This window comes from Odocoileus virginianus, chromosome 4 (assembly GCF_023699985.2).
Source record: "Odocoileus virginianus isolate 20LAN1187 ecotype Illinois chromosome 4, Ovbor_1.2, whole genome shotgun sequence".
Lineage (NCBI taxonomy): Eukaryota > Metazoa > Chordata > Mammalia > Artiodactyla > Cervidae > Odocoileus > Odocoileus virginianus.
Window position 1 is genome coordinate 53,020,121 of NC_069677.1, and position 9,304 is coordinate 53,029,424.

At 42.3% G+C, this 9,304-nt stretch overlaps 1 pseudogene; it reads right to left on the minus strand.

The window, feature by feature from the left end:
- The window catches only part of LOC110128606 (gamma-secretase subunit APH-1B pseudogene), an 82,249-nt pseudogene extending 75,101 nt beyond the window's left edge, over window positions 1-7,148 (minus strand).
- Window positions 7,149-9,304: the final 2,156 nt, after the last annotated feature.

Genomic DNA, 9,304 nt, shown 5'->3' on the forward strand with positions numbered 1-9,304 from the left:
TTCTAGCAATAGGTGGGCAGCTTTGGAGAACTTGAGATTCCTTAGTTATTACTAGATGGGCACGCATGTTTTCTGTCTTTGCCATTAACTTGTCAGAGAAATATTACTCGAAAGTTTTATTCTCAGCCTGCTGTGACCTAGAGAAACATAGGTTACTATCTTATAGGTAGTACTGTTGAACTCCCCAGTAAATCATCAACCTATGAAAAAAGGAAAGCTAAATGTATTAAAACTTGCTGTAGCAAGGGAGACTGGAGAAGGCAATGGCACCCCACTCCAGTACTCTTGCCTGGAAAATCCCATGGAGGGAGGAGCCTGGTGGGCTGCAGTCCATGGGGTCGCGAAGAGTCGGATACGACTGAGCGACTTCACTTTCACTTTTCACTTTTACATATTGGAGAAGGAAATGGCAACCTACTCCAGTGTTCTTGCCTGGAGAATCCCAGGGACGGGGGAGACTGGTGGGCTGCCGTCTATGGGGTCGCACAGAGTCGGACACGACAGAAGCGACTCAGCAGCTGCAAGGGAGACCACCACCTTACCAACCCCAGCAGGGTCTCAGAATGTGGAAGCCAGTGGTCTAATTTTAGGGCTTTGGGGTCTGAGCTCAAAGTAGTTTTGAGGAAGATCTTTGAAGACCTGATCTGGACTGGGCAACACTCGTAATGTACTAGTTTGGAAGTAGTAGACCCTATGACACATGGGTCTTGAAAAAAGCCTTCACGAGGAAACTTTGTATGATAAGCAAGTATTTGCCTAGGTGAGAAGACTCTTGTTTCCATTAATTATCTGTGGGAAGTTTCCTGAAGCAAACAGTGAATTTTTAAAAAATTGGTTTATAGCTTTATCTTTCCCAGGCAAAGTTTCCTGGAACAAACAACTAATTCATGTTGACAGAGCTGATCTATATTCTTTTTTTTGGGGGGGCGGTGACAAACAGTCGTTTTATTGTTTGCTGGAAAATACTTTTGAATGCAAGGTCTGATTAGTGCAAGCTATACATGACATAAGAGTATAACTTAAATGAAATGATAAATATTGTACATAAAGACAGTGCCCACTCCTCTGAACACTACATTTAATGGAATGAAGTCTCTTATTAAATGAGAATTGTAAAAACTGCAGTTATAAATAAAGCGTTCTAAGCAAAGAACTTTAAAATTCTTTAGTTGTGGCATCTACTTTGTCTCTCTTGACTTAGGAATGGTGGGGCCCAGTGAAAACTTAGCCAACAAAAAGCCAGCACTCTCAGGAGCTCTTCCCAGGAAGCACGCTGCTGGTGTCTGAGACAGGCTGGCGCCCTGGCTTCCCTGGAGCCCTCAGGCCCACTCTGACCACTAGTCCCAGGCCTGGGGCTAGTTTGAGGCAAGTGGGAAGAAGATTACGTAGGAGGACGCATCTGTCACGACCCCTTGTATTGCACCAACTCAACAGATAAGAACACCTAGCATTTTTGATGCGTATCTGTCACTCTCAGCAAACGCTCAAAAGTGGTTGACAACAAAAATGCAATATTGGGAACAAAAGCCATTTTCTATTTTCTATACAGTCTACAGACACCATGTATTCCTTTCAGCTATGAGTTCACAAAGATGCTCTTAAAAGAGGCTGCTCCTACTGTATTGCCAGGCAGGCAGGCCAGGATCAAAGGTAACATAATCTCCAGCTACAACTCCGGATTCAAATGAGTTTAAAAAAATACAAACTTATTAGAGAGTCAAACTCTGATGTACATGGAAACATAGACAAATGCTGCAACAATACTCATTTTCCAAGGTCAACTTGGAACATAGCCACATTTCCCTCCAAACTGAGAAAGCTCTGTGTGGAGAAGAACACAAGATTAACACCGTCACCTCCTCTCCAAACACTGTCAGGGCTCAGAAAACTCATCACAAGTAACAAATGCAAAAAAATAAAAATAAATAAAACACATCTTAATATATACACAGCAACAAAGGAAGACTACTCTCCTTCTGGGTTTCCTTGGCACTCAGTCAAGCAAGGATTAGCCAACAATTTCCTAAACTAAGAAAATAGTCTCACCATCAAAGAAAATTGTCTTGTCCAAGATGTTTTTTAAATGACATTTCATAGTGGTCCAGATTGCTTACTTAAGATTAAACTACTAATGCACAGAGGACATCCTCAGAGCTCAAGTATGAGTGATACTAATATTTTCAGATTTTTCTAGCCTTCAAAGATCCACAAATGTTTTATCGGAGTATCCATTTAAGAGAATTGTAAGTCAACAGTGATAAACCAACTCTACATTTTTCTTACCCTGTTTATTAAAGAACACCGTGCTCCAATAGGAATGAAGCCTAGTTCAACAGGTATCTTATTCCTTTCAACTCTGCACAGTAAATATCACTGTTTAGTCTCTATGTCTTTGACCCTTGTATGACTCACCTAAAGAAAATCTTGTACAAAAGTGGAAAACAGCAAACCCCAGCAGAAGCATTGGTATTAGTGCTCAAGTAGACTTTAGGGGAATAATTGTAATTGCTTATGGGACTGTTTACAGCCTTGCTAGAAACCTTACTCCTCTTGAAACCCTAGATCAAAAAATTTGAATTATTTAAACATAAAAGGGGATTTCATCAATAAAGGTCTAGATTATGTGTAAGGTTTTGGTCCCTGGACAGATGTGCAGCTAGCCCAAATTACTGGCCATGTTTCCATTTTAAACATGTCCATTACTCTCCCCCCATCATAATATCACCAAATCCTTCCATCCCTCCCATCACTGTCAAGTCCTCTCATTGCTGCTTGTATTTCTTTTGGCTGTTCCACTGCACACACACGCTTCACCGTGTTCCTGCTTGAATATGCAGGGAATTTCCACTTCTCACAGAACACATCAGCTCCCTAGAAACCATCAACTTCGAGCAATTTCTAATTACTAAAGGCACAATTCTCCTTTATAAAGGAAACCAAGAGTGATGTTTGGAAGTTGAACAAACATCTTGTGTGCTAAGTCACTTCAGGTGTGTCCAACTATTAATGACCCTGTGGACTGTAGCCTCAGGCTCCTCTGTCCACGGGATTCTCTAGGCAAGGACACTGGAGAGGGTTGCCATGCCCGCCCCAGGGATGGAATATGCTTCTCTTATATCTCCTGCATTGGCAGGCAGGTTCTTTATCACTAAGGCCACCTGGGAAGCCCAAAAACATCTTAGGTATTCCTAAAATGTGAATGCTGTATGTGGTTCCAAAACTTAAGGGCATTTACCGTATTTAAAGAATATATGGATTATGTAAAAGCATGAATATCGTATTTGAGGACATATTTTCAATTTTCCACTATACCACTTGGATGGAAGTGTTAGTAATACAGGACACCACCCTACTGTGAACACCACGCTACTGGCTTGTTTTCTGTCCAAACTTCCACTAGCTTCCAGTGAATCCTGTCCCAGGGTTATCACTGAGCAAACCTGCGGAGCTGCTCAGAGACAGAACATTGGGCTTCACCTCAACAAATCCAACAGCCAGCACTTAGCAGGTAAATGCTGTTTGGAGACACACCCAGAAAAGACTTAATGGCAGTTCAGTTCAGTCGCTCAGTTGTGTCTAACTCTTTGTGACCCCATGGACTGCAGCACACCAGGCCTCCTTGTCCATCACCAACTCCCAGAGTTTACTCAAGCTCATGTCCATTGAGTCAGTGATGCCATCCAACCATCTCATCCTCTGTCGTCCTCTTCTCCTCCTGCCTTCAATCTTTCCCAGCATCAGGGTCTTTTCCAATGAGTCAGTTCTATGAATCAGGTGGCCAAAGTATTGTAGTTTCAGCTTCAACATCAGTCCTTCCAATGAATATTCAGGACTGATTTCCTTCAGTATGGTCTGGTTGGATCTCCTTGCAGTCCAAGAGGCTCTCAAGAGTCTTCTCCAACACCACAGTTCAAAAGCATCAATTCTTCGGCCCTCAGCTTTCTTCACAGTCCAACTCTCACATCCACACATGACCACTGGAAAAACCATGGCCTTGACCAGATGGACCTTTTTGGCAAAGTAATGTCTCTGCTTTTTAATATGCTGTCGAGGTTGGTCATAACTTTTCTTCCAAGGAGTAAGTTTCTTTTAATTTCATGACTGCAGTCACCATCTGCAGTGATTTTGTAGCCCCGCAAAATAAACTCTGACACTGTTTCCACTGTTTCCTCATCTATTTGCCATGAAGTGATGGGACCAGATGCCATGATATTAGTTTTCTGAATATTGAGCTTTAAGCCAACTTTTTCACTCTCCTTTTCACTTTCATCAAGAGTCTCTTCAGTTCTTCTTTGCTTTCTGCCATAAGGGTAGTGTTATCTGCATATCTGAGGTTATTGCTATTTCTCTCAGCAATCTTGATTCCAGCTTGTGCTTCTTCCAGCCCAGCATTTCTCATGATGTACCCTGCATAGAAGTTAAATAAGCAGGGTGACAATATACAGCCTTGACGTACTCCTTTCCCGATTTGGAACCAGTCTGTTGTTCCATATCCAGTTCTAACTGTTGCTACCTGACCTGCATACAGGTTTCTCAGGAAGCAGGTCAGGTGGTCTGGTCTTCCCATCTCTTGAAGAATTTTCCACAGTTTGTGGTGATCTACACAGTCAAAGGCTTTGACATAGTCAATAAAGCAGAAATAGATGTTTTTCTGGAACTCTCTTGCTTTTTTGATGATCCAGCGGATGTTGGAAATTTGATCTCTGGTTCCTCTGACTTTTCTAAATCTAGCTTGAACATTTGGAAGTTCATAGTTCACGTACTGTTGAAGCCTGGCTTGGAGAATTTTGAGTATTACTTTGCTAGTGTGTGATAGTTTGAACATTAATTGTGCAATAGTTTGAGCATTCTTTGGGATTGCCTTTCTTAGGGATTGGAATGAAAACTGATCTTTTCCAGTCCTGTGGCCACTGCTGAGTTTTCCATATTTGCTGGCATATTGAGTGCAGTGCTTTCACAGCATTATCTTTTAGGACTTGAAATAGCTCAACTGGAATTCCATCATCTCCACTAGCTTTGTTCATAGTGATGCTTCCTAAGGCCCACTTGACTTTACATTCCAAGACATCTGGCTCTAGGTGAGTGATCACACCATTGTGATTATCTGGGTCATGCAGATCTTTTACACAGTTCTTCTGTGTATTCTTGCCACCTCTTCTTAATATCTTCTGCTTCTGTTAGGTCCCTACCATTTCTGTCCTTTATTGAGCCCATCTTTGCATGAAATTGTTCCCTTGGTATCTTGAGTTTTCTTGAAGAGATCTCTAGTCTTTCCCATTCTATTGTTTTCCTCTATTTCTTTGCATTGATCGCTGAGGAAGGCTTTCTTATCTCTCCTTGCTATTCTTTGGAACTCTGCATTCAAATGGGTATATCTTTCCTTTTCTCCTTTACCTTTAGCTTCTTTTCTTTTCACAGCTGTTTGTAAGGCCTCCTCAGACAGCCATTTTACTTTTTTGCATTTCTTTTTCTTGGGGAAGGTCTTGATCCCTGTCTCCTGTACAATGTCACGAACCTCTGTCCATAGCTCATCAGGCACTCTATCAGATCTAATCCCTTGAATCCTTTCTCACTTCCACTGTATAATCATAAGGGATTTGATTTAGGTCATACCTGAATGGTCTAGTGGTTTTCCCTATTTTCTTCATATGCACATAAATTCCTGGTTTTATAATACCTTCCCAGGAAGTCAGGAATAATTGGTTTTTTAGTTAAAGAAAATGAATCTATGCTCAAAACAATGTAATGCCTCAAAAAAGCAAAATCTATAAGGGAAAAACTACAGAAAAATACAGTTTAACAATCAATAGCTTACTTTGGTTAAATTGGCATAGTAAATCAGTGCAATTTTGTAGTTAGAAGCACATCCTTTCACATTCTCAGAAATCAGAGTACTGTGAAGTGAAACAGTTCACGGAGGTGATAGCCCTTTAACCTTTTGTGACTTCAGAACTCAGAAAGATGAAGGGTAACCAGGATTTGACGCTCAAATAGTTACTTGCTCAATGGAGACTGGAGACAAACTCAGTCAGGAGACAGCTAAACATCTCATTTTTATTTACTTACAGAATTCTCAGAAAGTTCCTACTCGGACATCAGTGCTTTTCCACCTGGATGCACATCAGCATTATCTGAGAAGCTTTAAAAAATTATCAAGTACCAGATCAATTAAACATGGAGGTGCAGCCCAGAAATCAGTACTCTGTGTTTTACCAGGTGATTTTAACTTGCAGCCAGATTACATACCACTGATATATCCCTTTCAGAAAGTTGTGGCATGAAGGCTATATCATATCTAGACAACTTTGTTTTTTCCAAATTCGTCAGGAAAAGGGATTTATAGAAAAAGACACACTTGTGCTTCCACTAAAGATGCAACTTACCGATTCAAAAGTGCTGGTCCTTGGAGGTTGTCTGGAGGACTGGTTGAAGAGGAGCAAGTCTGAGTCTTGGCAGAGCAGGCAGCGTTTCAGGCTTTGGCAGAAATGGAGAATGGCCAGATGCCTGTGAGTACCAGTATGATGCACAGTGACGCCAGATTTATTCCACAGTGAGTCTTCACGAAGCTTGGGGCTGACACCAGTAGATGGGCGAGAAGGATGACAAGAAGGGTGTGCCACTTTTTCTTCTCACAGGCACTTCCAAAAACACGATGCTCTAGAACATGGGCAGCGATATGTTCACCAGTGTCATGAAAGTTGAATTTCTGAAGCACTGCGGAGGGTCTCAAAGAATGCCTACTGTGCCTGGCCCCAGAGAGTCAGACAGAGTATTTACAGAGGAAAATGCTCCACTCGTGATTTCAAAACCCAAGCCAGAAACATAAGACCGCAGTGCATAGAGGGTGCGCTCACCTGGGTTTACCCTCATCAAGCCCTCACTGGCTAAAAAAAAAAAAAGTTTATAACATGCAAACCTGCACATTTCTTGCATAAGGACAGACTATCACTCCAAAGATCAGTAGACATTTCCGCACTGGTCCATCTTTGACGTCAGTAATGGCTGCTGTCATGAACCAAACAAGGGAGGAAAGCAGCAGAGACGCCAACCAGAACTCTGCAAAGAGGCTGTTGATGCGCAATGGTGGTGGCCGTGGTGAAGAGGTAGAACTTGACCTGCAAAGGCTCCCAGAACAAGGCCGCCGTCATGGCAACCGCAGAAGCCTGTGGGTTGGGGGAGGGGGGTGACGGGTGTCTCAGCTGATCTGTATTCTTAATTAAGTCATGTTAACACAGATGGTCTCAGCACTCGTACCTTTTAATTGCTCTCACTCTTAAATACTTTGGGACGTTTATGTGTCCCAGTAGTTTCCAAGGACAGGTTCCAAAAAGGAGAGAAGATGCAGTTATAAAGCCTGACAATTGAAAGATGGAAGGAAGTATGGGCAGTGTTGAGAAAATGAGGGTAACAAAAATAAACTTACCTTTGTACAATTTTGCTTGAGGTAAAGTTCTTGCTTCAGCCAACAGAATACTTAGTCAAACACAGATTTGATCTCCCCTTCCAGAGAATCACTTGTAAAAATCAAGCACTGTTTTTTCTTTTTGATGTTTTAAATTGAGGTATAGTTGATGTACAATATTAGGTAAGTTATAAGTATACACCTGGAGGATGCAATGGCACCCCACTCCAGTGCTTTCGCCTGGAAAATCCCATGGATAGAGGAGCCTGGTAGGCTGCAGTCCACGGGGTCGCTGAGAGTCGGACACGACTGAGCGACTTCTCTTTTACTTTCACTTTCACACATTGGAGAAGGAAATGGCAACCCACTCCAGTGTTCTTGCCTGGAGAATCCCAGGGGCGGGGGAGCCTGGTGGGCAGCTGTCTATGGGGTCTCACAGAGTCGGACACGACTGAAGTGAATTAGCAGCAGCAGCAGCATAGGTATACACCATAGTGATTCACAATTTTGAAAGGTATTACTCCACTTATAGTTTTTCTAAAATATTGACTATGCTCCCTGTGTTGTACAATTTAGCATCATAGCTTATTTACATTATTTGATACGTAATAGTCTGTACCTCTTAATCTCTATGCCTATCTTGCCTCTCTTCCCTTCCCTCTCACCAATGGTAGCCACTAGTTTGTTTTCTATATCTGAGTCTATGGATAATTGAGATTGATGTCTCCTGTCATAATCTAGACAGTTACAGCCCATGGAAATAGACATTCCATGGACGATGGACTGAATAGTGGTTTCCTCACCTACTCTTCTTTCCTAATCCATGTGTTTGAACATGCTGGTGATGAGTGAAGGAATTACAAGAAGGAAATGATAATGTTGTACTATGGCAAAACAGTATCCTGTTCTGGTATTAAAGTAGTTGTGGATATTTGATTAATCTATGCTCAATGCCCTGAAACATTGCCTTTAGTCTGTAGCCTAGGTTGATATCCTCTTATCTACTGATTTAACATGGCTGAATGTATGGTGATTGGACATTTTGCATGGCTATCAGTTCAGTTCAGTTCAGTTCAGTCGCTCAGTCGTGTCCGACTCTTTGTGACCCCGTGAATCACAGCACACCAGGCCTCCCTGTCCATCACCAACTCCCAGAGTTTACTCAAACTCATGCCCATCAAGTCGGTGATGCCATCCAGCCATCTCATCCTCTGTCGTCCCCTTCTCCTCCTGCCCACAATCCCTCCCAGCATCAGGGTCTTTTCCAATGAGTCAACTCTTTGCATGAGGTGGCCAAAGGACTGGAGTTTCAGCTTTAGCATCAGTCCTTCCAATGAACACACAGGACTGATCTCCTTTAGGATGGACTGGTCGGATCTCTTTACAGTCCAAGGGACTCTCAAGAGTCTTCTCCAACACCACAGTCCAAAAGCATCAATTCTTCGGCCCTCAGCTTTCTTCACAGTCCAATTCTCACATCTGTACATGACCACTGGAAAAACCATAGCCTTGACCAGATGGACCTTTGTTGGCAAAGTAATGTCTCTGCTTTTTAATATGCTGTCTAGGTTGGTCATAACTTTCCTTCCAAGGAGTAAGCATCTTTTAATTTCATGGCTGCAGTCACCATCTGCAGTGATTTTGTAGCCCCCCAAAATAAAGTCCGACACTGTTTCCACTGTCTCCCCATTTATTTCCCATGAGATGATGGGACCAGATTTCATGATCTTAGTTTTCTGAATGTTAAGCTTTAAGCCAACTTTTTCACTCTCCTCTTTGACTTTCATCAAGAGGCTTTTTAGTTCCTCTTCACTTTCTGCCATAAGGGTGGTGTCATCTGCATATCTGAGGTTATTCATATTTCTCCTGGCAATCTTGATTCCAGCTTGTGCTTCTTCTAGC